Here is a 24,469-nt window from a genome sequence, read left to right on the forward strand (position 1 = left end):
TAGGATTCAATTCTTATTTTTATTCTAAATGCGCACGTCAATATTGCGTCATATCTCCTCCCAGAAACCTCTTCTTGTATATGTAGTGATGACTGTAGTATGTAGATCAGAGTAGTCTGTAGTTTTCATCTATGTGTAATTGTGATGTGTAACTATCAATAAATGTTTGTGCTTAGCAACTGTGTTTAATCCTGCCCACATAACATTAACAACAAAAATGAGATAAAATCAAAATGTAAAATTAGCATCAACTGTACCCGTTTTGTTTTATGTTTAAAGGCTGGAAGTTCGATCAATTCTCACTCAACCAAAATATTTGTGAAATTTACCTCTGTTCAAAGTGCAGAACCTGAAAAATAACAAAAATAAAATTAGATTTTTTTTTCTTTTTACTATCGTCTCATTGCGATGTTCAGAATTATGTATCGAAATTATATCTTGTTTAGAAATATTCATTCAAATAGTTTGGCCGAAAAAAAAGTCTTAATATAACACATACCCCTTTTTTATTCTGAAAAATACAACGCAAAATTTTCCACAGAGAATAATACTTTTTGAATCATTTTCAAATATGTGTCGTTTTATTTTAAAAGTATAATGGAGATAGCCCACAACAAAAGAGTGAAAATATCTCCAAGATATTCGTAGGTTATTAAAAGTGAAGAAATTAAGCTAACGAAAAACTTTTCTTGAATTTAAGGCTCATGAATCGAGAAAAACATTCCTGATTCTTTTATATTATTACATTTTTACCACATTCTACGTATATTAATAATAAATGCTGGAATTTTCATTGTTTTAACTGTCTTAAGTTTTAAATGTTTGCTTAACTAATATCTCGCTTTACGTAGCAGAAAAAAGGTATTTTTAGTATAAAATATTTAAATACTTCGCAAGAGAAATTCAATGAATTTCGGGCTCGCAATTCTTTTAAATGCTAAAAGTTCTTAAATTGAAAAAATACCTTTTCTGGGTTCTTGAAACTATCTTCTGAATAAACATTTTAATTAATAAAAAAATTATTGAATATTATGTTTAACATACACGCACATGCTAGCTAGTAGCTATTTTCATAAAATAAATTCATCGTTCTTTTTTAATGAAACAAGAAAGAAAGAAATAGCCTTTCTTCGAAAAGAAAAATGCACTTTGAAGGGGAAAACGATTTAATTGATATAAAGAGGTAAACCATTTGTTTCAGACTTCGTTTTTTTTTTCTTATTGAGGAAAAAAATGTTTTAGATAAGCTGCTGTATTTAATTACTTTATACACTTAAAGAAATATGGTTAAGTTTACGTTTAATGGAGGTTTTCTCATAAAAGTATTTGTTCTTATAAATATCATCCCAAAAATACACATGAATAAGAAAAAAATTAGAATGTTTTGAAGAAAAAACAATTGCCTTCAGTGCCAAAATATCTGTAAGCGAATTGAGTAATAGAAATCACAACGAGCTGATGTGTGCATCACATGACTTCCTTTTACTCCAATTTAATGTCATTTACCCATTATTGGGTATTTTAATGTTATTCAATTGTTTACTCTCTAAATGTCACCAACAATAGCCAAATTAAAACCAAATTTAAAAAAAAAATCACCAAATTTGTCGCCAGGTAGGCGACAAATCTTGGCGACCAAAAAAAGGTGATATATCGACAATTGTCCGACAAATTATAACACCACTTGAGTTTACATCTAAATTAACAATGACTTCCCCCAAAAAGGGGAAAAAGACCCTCTTAGGAACATCCGAATGCAACCAAAAGAGAAGGTGCACAACTAGGTCCCACTAGGAGTCTACGTACCAAATTTCAACTTTCTAGGACGTACCGTTTTTGAGTTATGCGAGATACATACACACATACACACATACGCACATACATACGTACATACAGACGTCACGAGAAAATTCGTTGTAAGTAATTCGGGGGTGGTCAAAATGGATATTTCGGGTGTCTGTAGGTTCCTAGGCATATATCCACGTGTGGTCGGGTCGAAAAAAAAAACTCAACATTCATTCGGGGGTGAGAAAAAAGGAAATTAAGGCCGACTTTTGAGTGAAATTTTTTTTGCGAATACAATACTTCCTTTCTTGTAAAAAAAAGTAAAAATGATGTAACAAAGAATTATTTAAAAATGTTTTTAAAAATTAGTTTTTGCCTGTATTTCTAGTAAAGCTACACTGTCTAGAGACAGCACTTTTTTCTCATTCAGTTAATCCGGCATTGCCGTAACTGCGTGCATGGCGAAAGACAAAATTAAAATGCTGAGTATGTTTTGAAACTGGTAGCTAAAAATATGTTTCACATTAGTAAGAAGTCTGCAGTCGAGCAACTCGTAGCAATTCAGGATCCTTTTTCGTAAAAATACTTGATTTTCGCAGGAAACTATTGAAACCCCTCGAAATCCTGGAATGTAACCCGGAAATAATCTAAGACGTGCCGGATTTTTTTTTTTTTTTTACATTGCAGTTTAGTTTCAGAAATTGCCACAAGTCTGGTCATAGAGTTTGTTCCCGTCTAGGGTAAGGTCCTTAGTAACAGTCAAGGGTCCAGTAACAGACAGTCATAAGTTTGGATTTAAATAATAAGCCTTTTAGGCGGGTAAAACTGATGTTGCTGTGGCTCATGAATGCGGTGGAGCCATCTAATGTTATCAGAATGAATTTTATGAGCCACTTGGTATTTACAAGGCAGTGGTGGAATGTTATGAACAGCTACCACGAGTTCAGCTGGTGTCTCATATTTATAGGAATTTAATAAGGCTTTATTTCTAAAAATAAAGAGCTTTTACATTTTGAAGAGAAAAATTTAATTTTGTCTATTACGCATCTTCTCCTCATCCTGTGTGTTACTGGGCATTATCAGGTTTTTTGGTGTCTGTTACTGGGGGGTCGGACCTTTTTCGTAGTTGAGCCAATAAAAATAGAAATAACTAATTCAGATGATCCAGAAGCAGCCAAACGTTAGATGAGATGTAGTTGCACAAGAGAACAACAGTTTAAAAAATCTAAATGCTTTAAAAGGCTCAGAAAATTGAATTAACTTGCGAGCGATGTCTTAAGCATATCTGCGACTGGCACCGTTACCCTACCCTACCTCATGTTTTTTTTTTTTTTTTTTTTTTTTTTTTTTAACCCAAACTTTCTACGTAGTTTCAGTTACAAAATGGTTGTATACGTGAAAGTGAGTTTGAAATTTCTTATTTCTAAGCAACATTACCGACGGTATTTTTCAGTTCGCGATTTTATTACAACCATTGTACGCTCTACAGGTGAAAACTTCAGAGTAAACTTCAGAACATATCGAACATATTTTCTATGTAAACTAAAAGGGTGCCTAGTTATTACTTTGATTATGTAGGAGCTGTCTTGGAAGATTCCTGATTTATTTCCGAAACAGGACTATCTCTTATTGGGAAGGTGTCTAAATTCTTTAGAAATATTCCTGGTTAGTTTCAAGAAAATTACTCACTTTTAGAGAGAAACTTTTTAAAAAATAGTTTAAACAGTTATGGTTAAATATTATTTTTTATTTTTTGGATAAGGTGTCTAAATTCTTTAGAAAAATTCCTGTTTATTTCCAGAAAAGTTACAGACTTTTAATAGGAAACGTTTTTTTTTTTTTAAATTTATTTTTATTTTACTATTAACAGATATGTTACTAGCAGGAGTTTGGCTATTATTTAGAAATTATTTTCCAGGAGTGTTTCTGAATTTTTCTGTACATTGTATTTATATTAAAGTTAAACGAAAGTAGTTGCTACTTTTGGAACAACCATCCTTAGCATCATTTGTATTAAAAATAATTTATAATTCCAATTTTATAAAAATATTTACGAACAAAAACAATGGGATAAAATACAGTTGATTGAAACTGGATAAATTTTCAAATTCATCGAATCAAAGGTTACCACGGAAAGATCTAAGACATCTATTCTTCAAAAAAATTTATTCACGCATTTACGTACTACACGCATTACTTCCTATTCAAACGAAATGTACAGATTTATTCCAACCTAACAAAATATACTCAAAAAAAAAAAAAAAAAAAAAAAAAAAAAAATCAAAATTTTATCTCTATGCAAAATTATTTAAATGTTTGAAATCGGAGGAAAGCTTTGAAAGCAAAACACACCTGTTAGCTACCTGTTTGCATATCACTCCCTGCAAATGAAAAAATGAAAACTATTTTGACATTCATGAATTTTTTAAGGCAATCTAAGAGATATTTCTTCTTTACATCTTCTGGGATTTTCCTCTCTTCAAACAACGATATACTTTATTTGATATCCCGGTTTAAAGCTCCAGCTAGCGTTTGATCGGAATTCTGTGGGACATATTCGATGTAAAAATCGGGTATAAATTTATGCATAATATAGTTATTTAGCTTCGACAAAACACTTGAAGTTAATGCTCATTTTGTATGCATTTATTCATAGCAAAGGAAAAACTCTTTTCCGCAAGAAGAATAAGAATAAATTACAATGTTTCGCATTTTCTGAAGCATATATTGTGTTTTTGAAATAGATTTTTAAAAATTTCCTTCCACTTGACTTTGCATTAGAGTCACTGAAGAAACAAATGTTTTCCTTTTATGACTTTACGTAAGATCAATGAAAAACAAATAAATTGTACTCGTTTTAATTGACTGATGCTGACTTTGAAATATTGTTGGTAATTGGTTTTGAGTTAGTTTTGGTTTTGGAATCTGAAGAAAAGTGCCCTAAAGATGACATATGTAAGAAGAAAGAGCAACTTATTTCGAATCATTAAAAAATAGCAGTGAGTAAAATATTACTTCTATTTAAAGAGGTCGGCTTTGAGAATTGTTTCATGGGTCTCAGCTAAATAACCTGGGTGTCACCTAAATAAAAGGCCATTCTACCTTACTAGCTTATGTTTTAAAAACCTCATCATACGGTATGTTTATCAAATAAGGTAATGCACTAGTAGTGGCCACAGTTAAGCATATTTTATGTATTTTTTAAACTGTGGGTCTGCAATATTAATTCCAATTTTTTAGCTCAATGAACGTATTATGCCCCAACTATTCCTGAATCGTCCCATTTTCTAAAAAGGCCAGAATTTAAATTTCTTCAATTTTTTATCCATTTTTCCCCAAACTTCAAATTTGATCCAATAGTGGCCACCCCGAAATCTGAGATTTTCAGTAGTGGCCACATGCATGAGTCAGTAGTGGCCATCTGACATCCTTTCCTTAGAATTCACATTACTCACTTTAAATTCAAATAAATGATGAATAAAATTGATTCAATATGATAGTTACATTAAGTACCAATATATTAATCACATTTTTATTGTACATTTCTTTCTTCAAAGTACATAAGTACTAGTTAGGATAAAATAAAAAAGTTTTTAGTAGAAAATTTATTTGTATTTTTTGTACGCTAATGTAAAAAATAAAGTAAAAGAAAATGAATGTACTTATATAAGTATTCTATATATGAACTTTGGTAAGTATGAACTGAATAATTATTATCACTACGAAATCTTTACTAATAAAAAAGCTGAAAGTCTGTCTGTATATTGGATCTCTGTCTGTCTGGATGTCTTTGACGCGCATAACGCCTAGACCGTTCGGCCGATTTTCATGAAATTTGGCACAAAGTTAGTTTATAGCATGGGGGTGTGCACCTCGAAGCGATTTTTCGAAAATTCGATTTTGTTTGTTTTCTATTTCAATTTTAAGAACATTTTACCGAGCGAAATTATAAGATGGACGAGTAAATTACCAAGTTATCATAACGTGGAACCGTAACATGGGCAAGCCAATTGGCGAGAAAGTCACCATACGTTATTTGTAAACACATAGGCGAACCAAAATACTTTTTATTTTTTCTACTACGGGTAAAGCCGTGCGGGTACCACTAGTACATAAGAAAATAGTACACAATTCAATGTAATTCTAGGACAATTTGTTTCCTACAACTTACCAAGGTATATCAATGGATATAGGAAATTGGTAGCATAAGTTTTCAATACTATTAAAGGCAGGGTGTCCATGCACCAAGAAAGTCATGGATTTCGGCTATGATCAAAAATGGTCATGGAAAATCATGATTTTCGGCAAAAAGTGCTCAAAAATCATGGAAATTGACAATTGGTCATGCATTTTTGAGTTCAAGAACATGCATATTTATCGAATTCTGCACATTAGCTTAAACTTACGCATCTTGGCCATTTTTTACGCTATTACGTGTTAATCCCAATTTTTCACATTTCTAAATTCGATTGCATCCGCTTCTTTAATAGGGTCTGGTGGGGTAAAGTGGTCATAAAATCGTAGGTTTTCAACTTAGGTGAATAATAAGTACAATAAATTCTTTAAACACTTAAACTTTTTTTGTTTTTATTTTACATTGCATTATTAAAGAACACGGTACATTGAGTTTTAGGAAAATAAATATTGATTTAAGTAGCATTATAACCCTTTCTTTTCCCTTTGTATTTATGACCACTTTACCCCATGGGGTGGGGGAAAGTGGTCATAGCATGGGGTAAAGTGGTCATAGTTAAAAATAGATGCAAAACCATTAAAAACAACCCTAATATTTGTATATTTCGCTTATTTTTATAGTTACAAGTATATGCACAAGCATATGTGAGTATACACTAGGGTGGAGCTTATTTGCACTGAAAAAATTAAAGTTTTAATTTTTGTAGGTCTTACCCTCTTAATTTGTTCCTTTTGATGAAAAACCCCTAAATATGAAGTTTGAATGAAAAATTTTGATATTTAGAGGTAGCTCAATGAACTTGAAGTTTGTTACATAGAGAAAATTTCGACAAAAAGTGATGATTACACATTTATTTATATAGCACTTGTAAATCAATTGAGACATGAAAGAAGGTGGTTTCTGGGTTATAAAATGCACCTGGCATTGTTCTGGAAACAAGTTATTGTTTTGAAACAGTCCCAGATAAAGTCACTTTCAGGGTATATTCTGCGGTGTTCCTCGATGACTTGCAGCAGAAACTGCAACTGAGTTTCATCACCTGTTATCAGTCCACTGAACTCCTAAATGAGAGTCACTCCATGTTCAGCATGATCATTCACTACATTTAAAGCTTGAATAATTTTTTTGGCTTCTTTGTAGTCTCTTGTCTTTGTATCTCTTGTTTCCCACGATGCTGGATCAACAGAAAGATAATCTACGGGCAGGTTTAATGCCTGGAACAGTGACATAGACTTTGCTGTTACAAAATCATCCAAATTTTTGTTCTCAAATGTTTGAAGATCAATCTTCCTCTGTTTAGAATTTTCTTTAGCTGGTTTTTTCATAGCACTGACCATTTTTATTTTGGTAGATGCACTGACATGACTATCAAAAAAAGCCAACGAAACTAATTCCTCTGTTAAGTACCATAAATGGTTCTAAAACTTATTTGCAGCTGCTTTCGAGATACTTGTATGAATAGCCAAATATTCAATCAAAGACTTTATTAGTAAAAGGCCATTATATGGAGCACTTGCAGCTTCTGGTGCTGATATCCACGCTTTCATGTATACACGTGCAATGGAAATGCATTACAGCTGTTAATCCCTTCTCTTCTTTAGATGTAAGTTTGAATTGCGATCTAAACATCCAGAATTTGAGACTATAAATACATTTCGACATCCAACGGGCGTGATGCATGGCTCCAGGCGACATAAATTTAACACCTCTAACAGGGGCAGTTCCAAAGAAAATAAGCACTAGTTCAACTAATTCTTTATGATCACCTCTTAGTTGGTTATGTGACTCTTCCATGTATTTTTTTGCACAAGCAATTGTATCTTCTTTTATATCCTTTATCAGTTCATCAACTACGTCAACTGAAATTTCAGTTTTGTACTGGTCGGTGTCAATGAAGCTCCAAAATTCCTTGAAACGTTTGAATAATGGAATTTCAGGAGAAAATGTGGCTCCCATGTACACTTGAAACACTGAACCTATAATCAGTTCCAACACATGATGCCTGCACACTAGGGACAAAAGTTCCTTTTCAAGCTTTTGTTCTAAAAGAACACATGCACCCGAGTTACTGCCAGTGTTTGAACTAGTTGTGTCAAAACACATAGCACGTATGTTGTTTGATATTCCCCAGCTTTCAATAGCTTTAAAAAATGCTGTAGCCTGTGCCTCACCTGTCCCAGATGCTAGCTTGGGAACTGCAAGTAGCTGGTGAATTCCTTTCCCAGTTACTAGTACAGGCAGGCGATCCACTTTATCTTTTGGAACTAAATCAGGAATTAATTTGCTGTCCCAATGAATAACTAGAGGGAGGTTAGGTTGAAACTTAGCATTTATGTCTGCATATTTCTGAGCTCTTTCCTTCCTTCTTTGACTGCGAATTGAGTCCTTATTCAAAGAAAATTCATCGATATTGAATCCTAAGCCTTTTGCAGTTTCTGCTATGACATAGAAAGCCTTTCGGTCTGACACTTTTGTTCTGTCCGAAGCTGCAGCAAGTTGGGGAGTAGCTATAGTTTTTCTCCCTCGCTTCCTTTTCTGTCTTTTTGATGCTTGTTCTGTGATATCCATTTTCTTATCTTCTTCCGTTGAGCTTAAGTTGCTATCAGTTTCAGTATCAGTAGATGATTCAAGTTGCACTATAGAATCTTTTAATTCTTTAATTTTCTGTTGCTGTATTCGGGCATTTGTTTTTGTTTCTCGTTCAAGAGCTTTTTTCTCTTTTATATCAAGCTTTTTATCAACTCCTAACATTGATCCACACCTACCTTTCTTCCTTTTTGCTATTAAAAAATCTTTGTCTTCTTGTGAGACTGCTTTACCGGTTAAAACATCAGCATGAGCAACATCAAAAAGATCTTCTAGTTTAGAGAGAAAAGTTGATTCCTTAGCTTGCTGTGTTGATGAACATCGAGCTTTATTTTTCTTCAAAAGCTGCCAGTCTTTATATAACTTTTCAAGCTTCATTTGACAATTTTGGTTATCTCGCATAGGAATTCTAGCTTTTTGCCAAAACTTGGCAATTTCTGTGATGGTCCGAGTTGAAGCTTGTCTTACTGTTTTCTTCAATTCAAGATGATGATGCAAAAAATGTCCCAGAGCCATACGCAAGGATGGCAATTTTCCACCTTTTAATTCTGGAACTGACCCACCAAGAAGATACAAGTAACTTCGAGATCTTGTGGCTTTTGCAGTCATTTTGCTTTCAAAACTGAAGCAAAAATAAAATATTGAAAACAAACTAAGTGCTAAAATAACCAATTGCGTTTTGTGCAGCTAAAGATGTCACATCCTAAAACAAAATGGCTAAATCAGAGCTAGCGTGGCTTTTAGGTATTTGTGGTTTGCCTAGTGGTGCTATTTAGTAAGTTCTATGTGAAGTTAAAATAAGTCCAAGGTATATATATTTATAAAATAATGGAAAAGTAAGCAATCTTTGCTTTTCGAAAAAAAAACCCCCACATTGTTAAAAATTTCACAGTTGTTGAGCTACCTCTAAATAATCTTTAAATGTGCTAATATTTGGCCTGAATTTTTTTTTCATACAAAGGAACAAAATGAGAGGGTAAGAGGTTAATATTTTCATAGTTGAAAAATAAGCTCCACCCTAGTATACACGAGTATATACGTGTCCTGTAAACATTAGTAAACACGTTCATATATGAGTAGATGCATGTATGCATCAGATATCATGCATGCACGTGCCTACTCAAGCATATACGTGTATTATAAGCATGTATACGTGATAAGCTACAGGAGTGCATGCGTGTATACACGAGTATATACGTGTCACGTGTATGTACGGGTATATATGTGTGTAAACGAACATCATATGAGTGTATGCACTTGTATCTTGAGTATATACGTGCATACATGAGTGTATACGTGTACAGTAGACGTATACACGCATATATAAGTGTACATACACAAATATACGGGTATACACGAGTTAATTCGTGGATACATCCAGTGTATGTTTGGGGGTACGTGTCTACTAACATTGTGAAGCACGTGTATACGTATGTATACGTGCAAACATGGTTATATACCTGTATAGACGTACATTTACGTGTATACACAAGTACATGTATGTATACACGAGTATACAAGCTTATATACATGTGTGCCTACAGAGTGAAAACAAGATCTTGGGCAAAAATCTAAGGGGTGTGAGAGGGGAGGATAAGAAGCAAAGAATTATAAAGAACTTACTTTCGCTGACGCGCTACATGCACACAATGCCAGAAACTGATGGATGCAAAACAAATCACCAATTTGTTACACAAAGATGATTTTGCCCAAGATTTTAGTTTTTAAGAAATATTTAGAGCAGTTGTTAAAAGTTACGGCCTGTAGCTCTAATACAAGCATCGCAACAAAGGCGCATCGGCTGATGAAAGTTTTTCAAAAGTCTCGTTATTGTAACAGAGCGTGCTTTGTGATTGTGACGCACATATATCACAGCTGCAGGCCGCAAATTTCATCAATCGCTTTAAAATTTTCTTGAAACCTAAAATGTTGTGTAAAACTGTCTTTGGGTAATAAATTTTTGACCAGTTTTGCATCCATCAGTTTCTGACTTTGCGTGCATGTAGCGCGTCAGTATTGTGTTTGTTTCCTTATGTGATTCTTGCTTCTTATCCTCCCCTCTAACACCTTTTAATAATTTGCTTAAAAGTTTAAACTCATCCTGTATACTTGTATATCATATGCTTGTATGTAAGTGTCTACTCGAGTACGTATGCGTATATGAGTGTCTACCTGAGTATATAAGTGTTTATATATATAAACGAGTATATACGTTATAGTCGAATGTATATCTGTATAGATTAAAAATACTTGCAGATACCCATATATGTATTTATTGGTGCATTTATGTGAATACGTGTTAAATATACGGTGTTAAATATACGAGTATATGCGTATACTTACGCATATACTCGTATATTTAACACCATTTACTGAAAAAACAATACATATTAAGTGACATTAATATTTAATTTATATCTGCCTTATACTTAATGATTAAGTGACATTAGAAGAACAATACTTGTTAAGCCTAATATTATGACCACTTTACCCCATCTTACTAAAATTGTTCTAAAAAATTATCTAAAATAGATTCAACTAACTGCTAATGAGTAAGATTTCTTGAGACATGTAGGAAGCTTCCTATGCAGTCAATCTGTTCATAATTCTAACAAACAAAATTTCTCAAGGAAGTTAAAAGAGGTCTTTAGATTTAAAAACTTTTCATATTGACACAAAATATTTTTTTTTTACCGAATAACATTTTGCCAGTTGTAAAATTTTGTACTCAAAATGTAGTTTCTTACTACACTACTCTATAATAAAATTTTCACATTCATTCGAACATTTATTCCCAAGCTATAGCCATTTATTTGACGACTGACCACTTTACCCCATTGACCACTTTCCCCCACCAGACCCTACTCGCTCATTTTTCTTTTCCTTGTGATTTTACCTTTTGGACATTTATAATTATGTATTTAGCATTATTTTTAACCCTCCTTATATGTCTTATTGTGTAGTTGAGGACTTTTAGACTTCTAATTTTGCCGATCGCATTCGATGCAAAAATTTTAAGTCATTCGTGTTGATTCAAGAGACTCATAAAAATTATCATTAATTCTCAGCTATGTCTTAAGTTAATGAAGATTTTAGAAAATAAATTTGGTCTGAAGAATTAATTACGGACGTTTTATACATCGATAAAATACAGAAATCTGGGAATTTTCGAAGGTAAAATTTTTAAAAAGTCCGTAAATTTACATATTTCACAACTTCGAAAATTTTACAACATTTGTAACCTATCATAAAACTTTGGCGGTAAATATCTGGTATTGTCTGGTAAATTATTTTTTAAGTACTTTAATATTTAATTTTTTTCTGAATATTTATGCTATTTATTGTAAACATAATTTTAGTAACTACTAAGTTATTGCTAGTCACAGATAATTTAGAAAACTGCTAGTAGTACCATGCTCCTATTTTTTATTCGGTAAGCTTTGAATTTTTATCCGGAAAATTCATAATTTCCCCTTTCCCAAAAATTTTAATTTTGGTCGTCCCTGACTATTAGCAGTCATAAATAAATATGAATCAATACATTATAAATTGCAAAACATATACTTACTGACATGATTTAGAGTACCAAAGAGAAAAATTGTTCCATAAACAAGTGTTATAACTGGGAATTTTATATATCATGGCTTTTTCTAATTTTACTGTGTGTGACTTACTTCTAATAAGTGTTTTACCTTAAAAGAAAATCTGTATTTTCAAGAAATGATTGCTTAAATCTAAGAAATTAAAAATTATCTGCTTTGCTTAGAAAAAGGATAACTTCGATCAAACATTATGCCCTTCCCCCTTCATTTTTTTGCCTGCTCAGCAAGCAGGTTGCAATCTCTCTCTCGGTTCTAGTAGAATGTTTCTCCTCTTTTTGTACTAGCGCGCCAATTTTTTTTTTTTTTTTTTGTAACAACAAGCTATTTAATAATCCCCCCCCCCGTGATATGCGCCCCTAGGCCAGTGCTTATGGGCCTAGAGGATGGCCTGTTGAGTAATCTGGGCCTGTCCATAGAACAGGTAAACGCACTTGCAGGCGCCACAGTGAAGCATATTTTTGTGACTTTTTTAAACTGTGGGCCTACACTATCAATTACCAGATTTGAAACTCAATGAGCATATTATAGCCCTTCTCTTCCTTAATCGTCCCATTTTTTGAAAATGCCAGAATGTCAATTCGTTAAATTTTTTTCAAACCTCAAATTTGATCCATCAGTGGCCATTATATAATGTACATGAGTCAGTAGTGGCCATATTGCTGTTTAGAAGTGGCCACCGGGTGGCCACTTCTAAACAGCGTGTTATTGTGTGATCTAGTAGTGGCCACCCGGTGGCCACTACTAGATCATACAATAATATTATGTCAGGAATGAGGCAGGTTTTTATGTAAAGAGATTACAACCTATTAAAAGGAAAATTGAGTTGATTTATAAAAAAACCTTCCTGATTCAGTAGTGGCCTCTCGGTGACCACTTTTGAATTTCCCAACTTTTTTGGTACCAGTAGTGGCCAGGTAAATTGTCTGCCAAAAAAGCAACTATTTGCAGTTGAAAACGTTCCAAACATGATCTTTCACATCTCATAACATGGTTACAGCTCTAAAAATATTATTTTTGAGCACTGTTCTATTCATAATACGACATAATGTTTATATACCTCGTTACGGAAGAAGCGTTAGAAGACAGCTGAAAAAACATCGACGATCCAGGCGACCGTATTAAATAGCTGATAACAATTTTCCATGATGCTCTTCCTACTCCTCCTTGAGCTGCCCATTACACTATAACCTGAGGTCTACCTCCTGCACAAGTTTGAATCCACTGGGACCCCTAGAATCCTTATTTTTAAAATATAAACCTGAAAGTGACCACTACTGAAGCAGTGACCACTACTGGTGCATTTACCTTATGACTCTGTCATACATACCCGGGTATTAAATAGTCAGCAAACTAAAATAGTAGTAAAAGTGCGGATTTAATTTTATCAAATTCACGGTAAAAAAATTAAAAAATCACGACTCTTTGATTAAAATAATGGCAGCTAATGAGCTCAATCTTTGTGAGAATAACATATCAAGCAAAAAACAGGAAATTCTGCCACTAAAAATCAGAAACCTTTCTTAAAATTTACCTGGATTCTTTGTGAAGAAATCAGAAACATTCTCGATAAAAGCGCAAAACTTTCTGCAAAAAGTAAGAGAAAGATCAGGTATGATTATAGTAATAGCTTGGCATTTTTCTGGATTACCAGAAAAGCTCCTAAAGTAAATATGGCAGACAGACTTACATGCAAATAATGAATTTCTAAGTTGCGTACAGCCCTTGCTAAGTTACACTATCCAGAGAAAACTAGTCACACTATTCTCATAGTCACTCGGAATCGAAGGAAAAACTCAATTAGAAACACGATGCGTACATTTTCTTACTGGTAACTAAAAATACTTTTCGTAACAGGGAGAGGTCTGCATTAATTCAACTTGTAGTAATAGAAGAAATTATTTCACGAGGATACTTGATTTTCGCAGAAAACTTGTAGAATCCCATGAAATCTCGGATCGTTGCCTGGAAATAATCTGTGTTGTATATGGAATTTTCTTACAGTGCTTACAGCAAACAGCTTATCAGCGTTATGCCATGAAGGAGAGAAATATAAAATGATATTTTCTTCAAATATGACAGAAAACTTTGGCTACAGTGTAGAAAAGGGGAAAATTATAACTGATTTTTTGCTATTGGAAACTAAGAACTTCCCAGTTGGCAATATTTTCTTCTTGAATGAAAATCCTGGCACAGTCAAGTCCGCTTAACCGAATACTCGATTAGCCACGATTTTTTTTCTAATAAGCGGAATATTTACTTACTGAATGAAAATCCTGGCACAGTCAAGCCCGCTTAACCGAATAGTCGATTATCCACGATTTTTTCTCTAATAAGCGGAATATTCCAATATTCAGGATCAAAATGCAAAAAATACAATGGTTTGGAGCAGTTGTAGAAAAAAAATTGCACTAGTTCATATTCAAAGATTAACACTAGAAACACGTGTAAGGTGTTATGCTCTCAGTAATAATGCACTCTACACAATTAAGCTACAGATTGGTGCGTCTTCATATAAGGGGTGCTCAAATTAAAAGAAACCAAACGATACTGTAGGTTTAAATGAAGATTTTATTCAAAGTATGCCCCATAGGCCTGATAAACCACGATCCTATTGATTAATAACCGAAGGGTTCCTTGTTTCCATAATTTCTGTGGCTGTGACGGGACTCAGTCCTTAACAGTGTCCTTGAGTTTGTCACCAGAGTTGAAGCATTTCCCTTTCAATGCATTTTCAAAGGTCCAAACACATGGAAATCGCAGGGCCACATGTCCGGGCTGTTGGACCGATACCTGCCTCCACTTGGACTTGGCCAGTCCGCCTGGATGACCCTGGATACGTGTGGACGCGGGTCATCATGGAGCGGAACCATTCTTCGTGAGCAGCCCTGGTCTTTTGTCCTTGATGAACCTGCCTAGGCTTTGGAGTATCTCACATTACACATTGGAGTTAATGATTCCCCTGTGCCCAAGGAATTCAACAAGTAACGGACTTCGTAGGTTAAATTGGATATTCAATTGGACGATGATCTTTGTATGAGCCTCTGACGTATTCTGCGCATGCGAGTTTCCGCGCATGCTTTAATTCATGCTGGATACTCCAATCGTATCCCTACATGTCCCGCTACGTTCTATCAAAGCAGCATACAAAAATATGTTAACAGTTACGTTGTTGTAACGCTTAGTACCATTTCACTTGAACAGCCCTAAAATTAAAATCTACATTATCTTGAAAATTTTCTATGAGAACCCCACTTTTTTAATCCCATGTTTGAGATCAGCATCATCTTTTAATTTTGCATAACAAAATTGATTTTTTTTCCTCCAGCCGTTGCGTCATAGTTAGATTGAGAAAAAAACCCTCTCAGAATGTTACTATTACTTTTGCGTAAAAAGTTTAAACCATTTTGGATACGGCTAAAAATGTGTGTGTGTTTTTTTGTATCTAAATAAGAACCAGTCCAAAAATAAAAACCTCACTTACTACATTAGAGATTTAATTTTTTTTATATATTAATTTAAATTTTTTATGAATTATGATCTTAATATTCGAAAAAAAAAATATGATAGTTAACCAAATTTTATTTTAATAGAAAAACAATTTTGAAGAGATTTTACACGGATATCCAAAATTTGATCTCAAAATATTCAGTTGTTTTTATGATACGCTGATATATAAACTTTTCTGTCGTTTGAGGGTCCGTATAATGTTTTCAAACGCGCGGAAACAATGGAAGTTTATTTCAATGTAGAATAAGAGGAAATTTTGTCAACCGAAGAACGTAATCACTTAAAACACTGCACCATTGCACAAGAGTTATGTTTAAGTCACACGTTTCTGGTTAGGGGGAGGGGCGTGATCTGGTCGGTTAGAAAAGGGTATGCATGCAAGTCAAAGACCCAGTTACGCATCAGTTTTAAATGGTATGTAAAATGTATTAGCATTGTAAAAGAGGTCAACTCAGTTCCTAGCAATTTCTAATGCAGATAAACTTGGGGCAGCTGCTTCTGCTTCTTGAAAAAAAAAAAAGAAACAAAACAAATGTCCGAAATACAACACTAAAGAGCCCTCTACGTTTCATTCTGAGATGATTACAAGAAGTCACCAACCGTAGAGGCAGTGGCGCAGATTTGGGGGTCAAAACCTCGTCTAAAGACATTGCTTTAACAACATTGCTGCCTAATGCAGTAGCTTTTCACATGAAAAGACCTTTTGAACACCCAAAAGAAGGTATATTCTGGCTACGCTAATGCATGGGGGTTATAATTATACATACTTTCAACTAAGTTTTAAGCAAACTGCTAGAAAATGGAAGTTTTTTTTTCTAAAGCAATTACGGATCACTTATTGTTTTCGCTTAACCGTTTTAGGCGTCCGTCAGTCCGTCCGTCGGTTTTTGGAGGAACTACACCTCGGTAGCAAGTACCGTCTCCAGGTTACGTCCATATTCTACACACACACACACACACACACACACACACACACACACACACACACACACACACACACACACACACACACACACGCGCGCGCGCGCGCGCGCCTCTCTAGAGCAAGTTCTATTCAAATTGTTCATAGTTCTTATTTCTCTTTTGTACATTACCCTACTCAAAATTTCTCTTACACTCAACATTAATTGTTTCTGAATTTCATGTTTTCTAGATTACATAGATCATTAAAATCTTTTTTTTTTCTTGCGTTGGTAGGAGGGGGAGGGGGAGTGATACCATAAATTACAGGCTCGAGTGTCACCTACGTTAAGTACGCCATGAGTATAATGATTTCCCTTTTGTCTTTAAGCTAAATAAATAATCGTGTCAATTTAGTTATTTCAAAATGGTTACCATAAAGTGTGCATTACATTTTAAACATTATAACAATGCCTCAAAAAGTGATGCGACGAAAATACGCAATTTCGAACCTAATCCCAACATTTCCTATTAAATGTCATTTGACTTCCGAATCCTTTTTGACAGCTAAGTATCCTTGATATCCTTGGTTGAACCGCTGTCTCGCCGACATTTCAAATTTTCTCCCCCTTTTGATATATCAAAAGTATAATAGAAACTGAGTTATTTAGGGGGGGGGAGGGTGTAGAGTGGTTAAACAATACTTGTAAAAAAAGTTTCTCCTAGATAACAGGACACTCCTCAATATTTTTAGACTTGTGGATAGTAATATGATGAAAGAATTTTAACTTCCTATTTCAGCTGAAAGTGGGTGCTCAACCTCCTCCCCCAAACTTCACGCGTATGGGGAGGGGGGTTAAAAATACATTGAACTGAAAAAATAATTCTACATATTTTAATATACACGAGTAATACGCATATACATTGCAATAAAATAATTATTTACAAAAAAACCGCTGGGAAATTAAATGTTTCTAAATTTGTGACATTTTCTATGCTACGGCTAATTTTAAATTGATAGGTCATTGAGCAGCCTCTTAAAATTTGAGTAAGAAGCTAAAACGTTTACAGAATGATGCTATTAGTAAGTCTAAAACAATAGGGGGTGTCCTGAACTCAAGTTGAAAAAAGGTTTTTTGAACCACCCTGGGGGGGGGGGGGGAAGGAGGGGGTTTCGTGTCGGCAAAACTGGGTGGACTTAACGAGAATATACTTCCTGCAATTTTAAATAAAAAACATCCATCCATGTTAACCGAAATTGGATTTATCTGGTAATGAAGAGCAGTATTCTCCTATTACCAATAGTTTTGTTCAAGCGTAGAATAAAGAAACAAATTTCCGCGAAAACCAATTCTGTCTTGAGTAGAATTTGCTGCGCAGCAGGAGGTTAGCTGGTGGAGGACACTAACAATAAATGAAGATGTGACTAAATTGATTGCTGTGAAAACAATGAAAAAAATAAGAGCCAATGTCCAGGGAAAAGAATAAACACTCATTATCTGTGTTGCTATTTCTGCGTTGTATATTGTATGGTTTGAAAAGATAATGCTTTTTCGTTTTGTATGTTAATGATTTTTTTTTTCTAAGCAATCAACATGTATCCTTCAATGAAGTGAGGGAAGTTAGTTCACTTTTTACAACAAAAAGTCTTTAACTTGAAGATCTTTAGTAATTATTTTTAATTGTGTAAAAAAAGTGATTTTGTCAAAAATTAGTAAAGGAGAGTCTTACAAACTCCGCCAGGTGGTCACACTTGTAGCAGCTAGTATGTTTCATTAAAAAGTAGTAATTTTAAAGGGTTAGGAGGGTCATATTAGTATTTCAATAACAAAATATTGTTCATTGTTCTTTTTCACATTAATAAAAAAGCGCCAGCTATAAACTTCAAAAAGCACTTTTTGAAATTAGTTTACTTCAAAATAGCTTTATTTTAAAAAATAAACAAATAACTAAATAATTAAAAATTAAAATTAAAAGTTGAAAATAAATTTTTAAAAAGTAATAAAAATCTAATGAACAAAATTATTTTTATTACCCTTTTTAGTCTACTTTCCCAGTAAAAGTCAGAGAAAGAAGAAAAAAGCATGAAAGAAGGCTTTAATGCATCCTGAAAATATTGCGAAAAAAATAATAAATATCGAAAATTAAAAATTGGAAAGAAGGGTATTGAGAAGGGGAAGAATGTCTGTCGGTCTGTTTGTCCCTTCCCCCTAATAACTTTTGAGTGAATAGTCCGATTAGAACTAATTTTTTTTTTTTTTTATCTGAAAGATTTCGTTAAGGAAACATCATTCCTATAGTTCACTTTTTGATTTGAACTACTTTTGTTCAATTTTTAACAGTTCAAAAAAACGTAACGTTAGCGCCTACGGGGAAATTCAAGACAATTCCGAACTGTGAAGCGAATTTGCTTCAAAGAAACTTTGTAGTAAAAAGCTTTTGATAAAAAACTTGTATATAAAATATCCTTTTGATTTGAACAATTTTTCGTTCAATTTTGAACAGTTCAAATCCCATAACATTAGCGCCTGCGGGGAAACTGAAATTCCATTTAGATTCTGCACTTGAAGGCGGATTTACTTCAAACAAATTTTGTTGGAAATAGCTTTTGATGACAAACTCCCGACTCCGACTCTGATAACTTTGAAGCACCTGACTCCGACTCCTGTTAGTAACAGTTAGTCGGACTCCGACTCCCTGACTTCGACTCTGACTTCCTAGCTTTGGCAAAAATTTGTACACGGAGGAAAAATGACTGACTCCGATTCTTGCATATTGCTCTCCGACTCCTTTATTCCAAAAAAGTCCGACTCCGACTCCGCAAACATTGGCAGAGTTGCGGACCCTGAGGGAAATGACAGATTTCAACTCCTTGTCTTTAAATTAAATACCTTCGGCTCAAAAATCTGACTCTTTTATACCAAAAATAGATTGACTCCGACTCCAAGTCCGCAGTCATGGTTTTAACTGTGAAATAATTATTGTTAATATGACTTGTTTTTATTTTCACGCTAAAGTTTTAATTTAGGTATTCAGTTTTCGCCGGATAAACTCGAAGTCCTTTATGTTTCTACACAAAGATATGCGCAGACGATATTTTTTTTTTTTTTTTTTTGACAATGAAAATTATTTTCTTATGTTGACATTTTATTGTTTTAATTTATTTTGGAAAGTACATTAATTCATTTAAAAAATTGTTTTTTGGCAACAAGTTAAAAACAAACGATTTTTTTTTTTGATATGATGTGTTTATTTTCATGAGTTTACTAATTTGAATTATTATTTTTTCTTTTTGAAAGCGGTTAAAGATTTTTTTTAATGGAAAAAGGTGTATTAGCTGCTTTGTTTAATAGGTGTTGCTATGTTATTTGTTCGTTTATTTATTTATTTTTTTTACGCATCAATTTTTTTAGATGAGTGAGGCATATTTTATTCCTAGAAATCAGCTTAAAATATTTAAAAAATACGTTTGAAACAATTTACGATCTTAGCTATTTTTGAGAATATTGATCAAATACTGGAAAGAAGGCTCGTTTAGTTCTAGATGGAACTTCTTTTTAATTAGTTTTTTAACATATGTTGGGAGGGTCAGAAGAGACTTTTCCGTGGAATGTCCCGAAAAAGAATATGGCTGTCTATTCTGGTGTATTCGAATTCACAGTAAAAACCTGAGTGAATGTTTTTTTCTGAATTTCTTCACTTCTCGTGACTTTTAAATACATTTTTGTCTTACTACGGCAGAATATCTCTTCTGTATTCCCTTTTAACAAAAAGCAGGACGGTGCGGTTTAACATGAAGATCGTTGGAGTTGATTTCAGTGCTGTGGACGCGGAAAGAAAACGACCTACTGCGACTGTTGGAGATTTTAAGGCTTCGACTCCCAACACTTGCTTCTTTACTCCAAAATCAATCCAACTCCGACTGTGACACTGCAACCCAGATTGATTATTATACGATGTTTTAAGAAAATTCTTTGGTCAAAACATGGTGAAAAAAAAATACCGTTCATTCCAATAATGTACTATTTACTGACTTTGTAGTAAAAGCAGCCCGGTCAATTTAAACATAAAAATAGTGATCAAATAACAAAAATTCCGGGAAAGCTAAATTTTTGTAGAGACCTTGGGTTTAGCATTACAAATAAAGTGCCAAAAGTCCCCGTCGATCCCATGTGCGCTAAAAAAGTTATTCGGGGTCAAAAGTCAAAATTTTAGGTTTTTTTGGATTTTTCTCAAAAACGGTAAGTTTTATCGAAAAGTACCCCAGACCAAAGTTGTAGATCTCAAAATTCTCTATAAAAATGGTCCTTATGATTTTTATCTCCAAGACCAAACCATTTCTCAGATATTGCGTACTCTCAAAAGACAGCCAGTCACTTACAGAATCCATTCTACTCGCATGGCCTTGAATAACATCTGGCTATTCTAATCTGTGTGGCATCGTTCACGTACCCGGAGGTGCCCAACCCTCTAAGGGCATGGACGCACCCCTCAATATCGTGGAACCCCCCCCCTCAAAAACAAGAGCCTTCTCCAAAAACTGAGAAAAATACCCCTCTAAACACCCCCCCCCCCTTAAATGTTTTTTGAGCTCTCAAACTGTAACCACATTTCATACAATAAAACAAAGTTTAGCTGGCGAGTCGTATTATTATCTTGACTCCTGACAATGTTTGGCCTTAGTGATACATTGTAGTTAAGATTTCTAGATTCTAAAATCCATCTCTCTTGGCTAGACAACAAACTGTGGTTGACACTTCTTCATCTAATTTTGCTCCTCGTCTCACTGCTTTAGTATAACGTGAGGTATTGGAAATCATATAATCCAATAGTTTCGCAATCAAGCACCATTTCTTTTAAAATTTTATCTGATATTCCTTTTTTAAGAAGATGATTCGAGTTTTCCCACTTCTGCTTATCAAAGAACTCAAGTTGAAATCTGGAATAGTAAATTTTCGCTGTACAATCGAATTCTTCAAACTTGTCATCGTATTATGTTTGGATCATCAGCTCTTGTTCTGCAAACTGGTTACTTTGAGAATCTTAAAAATATAACACTAGGTATTGTGGATGACCATCAGAGAACTTGTTTCGAGACGGATTACGACGACCAGTTCGAAGATGGACAAAGAACATTTATAATTCCAGAATTCAATTTTGAAGCTGAGAGAATACTATGAGCTCTTTGATAAGCAGAACTGGTAAAACTCGGCAGTTCCTTCTTTCAAAAAGGGGACTTTCGATAAAACTTTGAAAGAAATTGCTTGATGGCGTACTTACTGAGTAGTATGGCTTTCAAAACCTCACATGTCATACTAAAGCAGCGAGACGATAGGTAAAATAAGAGAAAGAAGTGTCAGGTACAGTTTGTTTTCTAACCAAAAGGGATGGATTTATTCGATTCAGATTAGAATCTAGAAATATTTAGCCACAATACCATCAAGTCACAATTTCAATCAAGACTGAAAATTATGAGAAGCAAAAAAATTCAACTCGCACGCCAAATTTATGTTTTATTGTAATCAATGTGGTTACAGTTTGAGGGCTCAAAACCCATTAAAGTTTCTTTAGCAACGTGTTTTGTTTTAATGGGTGACTTGTGTGGGCTGTTGCAAGCCACATTTATATTTTAAAATTTTTATACTTAACCTTTCTTCTCTATCATAGGTAAATTTGACATTTTGAGCCAAAGTTATGGGCTAAGTGGAGAATTAACATTTTTTTTTACTAGATAAGAAATGCTTTTATTGCTTTTTTTTCCCCGTATCTATGTAAGAATTAATTAATATGAAAACAAACTTTTACAAATCATAACTCTAATGTTTTTTCTCTAGGTACGGAGCAACACTGTGTTAATCAATTCTGACACTATATTGGTCAAATTCAAGATTCAACGCATGTGTGGAACTTTAAAATACAGTTTATTATTAAAATGATCTTATGCAATGTGTAGTCTACACAAAAAGCCTGCTCTTAAGAGCGATAACATCAAATTTATCAAATTTTGATACTTGATGAAATTATTGTATTGTTTTCCAGTTTTTATGCATTTATGATCAACTTCAAGGCGGAGCGATACCTCAAGATATTTTTTGTGGTCCAAATCCTTTTGCATAACCAAATATCTCTACAAAAGGCAACTTTTCCGGGTTATTACTTAGCGTTTATCAGATTTTGATTTTTTTCAATCCACCCTAATGAACATATCCAGTACTTCAAAAGTAAGTCTACCTCGTACTAGATCGGTATTAAGTGAATATGAATCCAGCTTTTGTTGTAAAAAACACTGCTTATTTTTGTGGCGAGGAAGCGGATGAAGAGGCTGAGAAGAACAAAACGCAGAATTATCGCAGATAAATTCTTAATTTTTCTACACTTGCATTCAAAGAATCCCTTTTAAAATTAGCTAAAGATCGTTTGGAGGTGTACCAAGAGCTGCCCTTGCACGTTTTAATGTTGAGTATGATTTAGTCGCTGCTTTATGAATATTTCTGCGATGATTCTGCGCTTTCTTCTTCTCAGCCTCCTCATCCGCTTCACAACCACAAAATAAGCAGTGTTTTTGAAAACAAAAGCTGGATTTAAATTCACTTAATCGCGCTACAGTAAGAGGAGAACTTACTTTTGAAGTATTTGGCCTTGGAATTAAATCCTCACGTTGCTGCAGAGATTGAACTTTTCCGGGTGTATGATTTTCTGCAATTCACGCGAATTGTAACGGACTTTTGACTTCTTAAATAATCAGCATTCTTATAACTTCTCCTGACACTTGCATCGATTAAAGTTGGCATTTCACGACTGCCCAGCACAACAGTTTCACCTTCAGTCAAAAGTTTGTTGCAAATAAAGCAAAATTGTGACATTTTTCTTAAATGTTGATCATTACAAACAGTAGACGCTTGTAATAAATATATTTATTCACTCGAATTGCACGTTTAACTCTAAAAGAAGCATGTACGTCAGCCCACCTAGAAGTGGTCATGGCACAGACTGCGCCATCGAAATTTTTAGGGGGATTGTTTTGAGGGGTGTTTTTCCTGTTTTTGGAGGGGAGCTCTTGCTTTTGAGGGGAGGCTCCGTGATATTGAGGGGTGCGCCCATGCCCTTAGTGGGTTAGGCACCCCTGGGTATGTGAACGACGCCACACGGACTAGAATAGCCAGATGTTATTCAAGGCCATGCGAGTAGAGGGGATTCTGTAAGCGACTGGCTGTCTTTTGAGAGTACGCAATATCTGGGAAATGGTTTGGTCTTGGAGATACAAATCATAAGGACCATTTTTATAGGGAATTTTGAGATCTACAACTTTGGTCTGAGGTACTTTTCGATAAAACTTACCGTTTTTGAGAAAAATCCAAAAAATCTAAAATTTTGACCTTTGACCCCGAATAACTTTTTTAGCGCACATGGAATCGACGGGGACTTTTGGCACTTTATTAGTAATGCTAAACCCAAGGTCTCTACAAAAATTTAGCTTTCCCGGAATTTTTGTTATTTCCATTGTCTAAATTTACCGGAGTAAAAACCTGCTCTTTTTCTGAATCGATGGCGTTTTAGTGATTTTGAAATAATTTTCTGCATTTTAACAGAGCAAATTCACTATTTTCAAGTACGTTTTCAAGTAAGCAAATTGTCTGAGCAAAAAAAAAAAAAAAAAGAAGCGCACAAGATTCAGCGGCGGAAGGAAAAGGTTTCTAACTAATTGGATTTCGTTAAAAAAAAGTCCTTAATATTTAAAGGGAAAAATATTACTTCTTAATGAATATCTGGTAAAGATTCATCAATGGATCAAAAAAATTACAGCATTTTCAAATTATTTTAAGCAACAACAAATAACACCAAACATTTTTTTTTTAAAGCTATTATCTTTCTTATCTTCCGGCAAAAATACATT

Source organism: Uloborus diversus, chromosome 8, assembly GCF_026930045.1.
Source record: "Uloborus diversus isolate 005 chromosome 8, Udiv.v.3.1, whole genome shotgun sequence".
NCBI classification, from domain to species: domain Eukaryota; kingdom Metazoa; phylum Arthropoda; class Arachnida; order Araneae; family Uloboridae; genus Uloborus; species Uloborus diversus.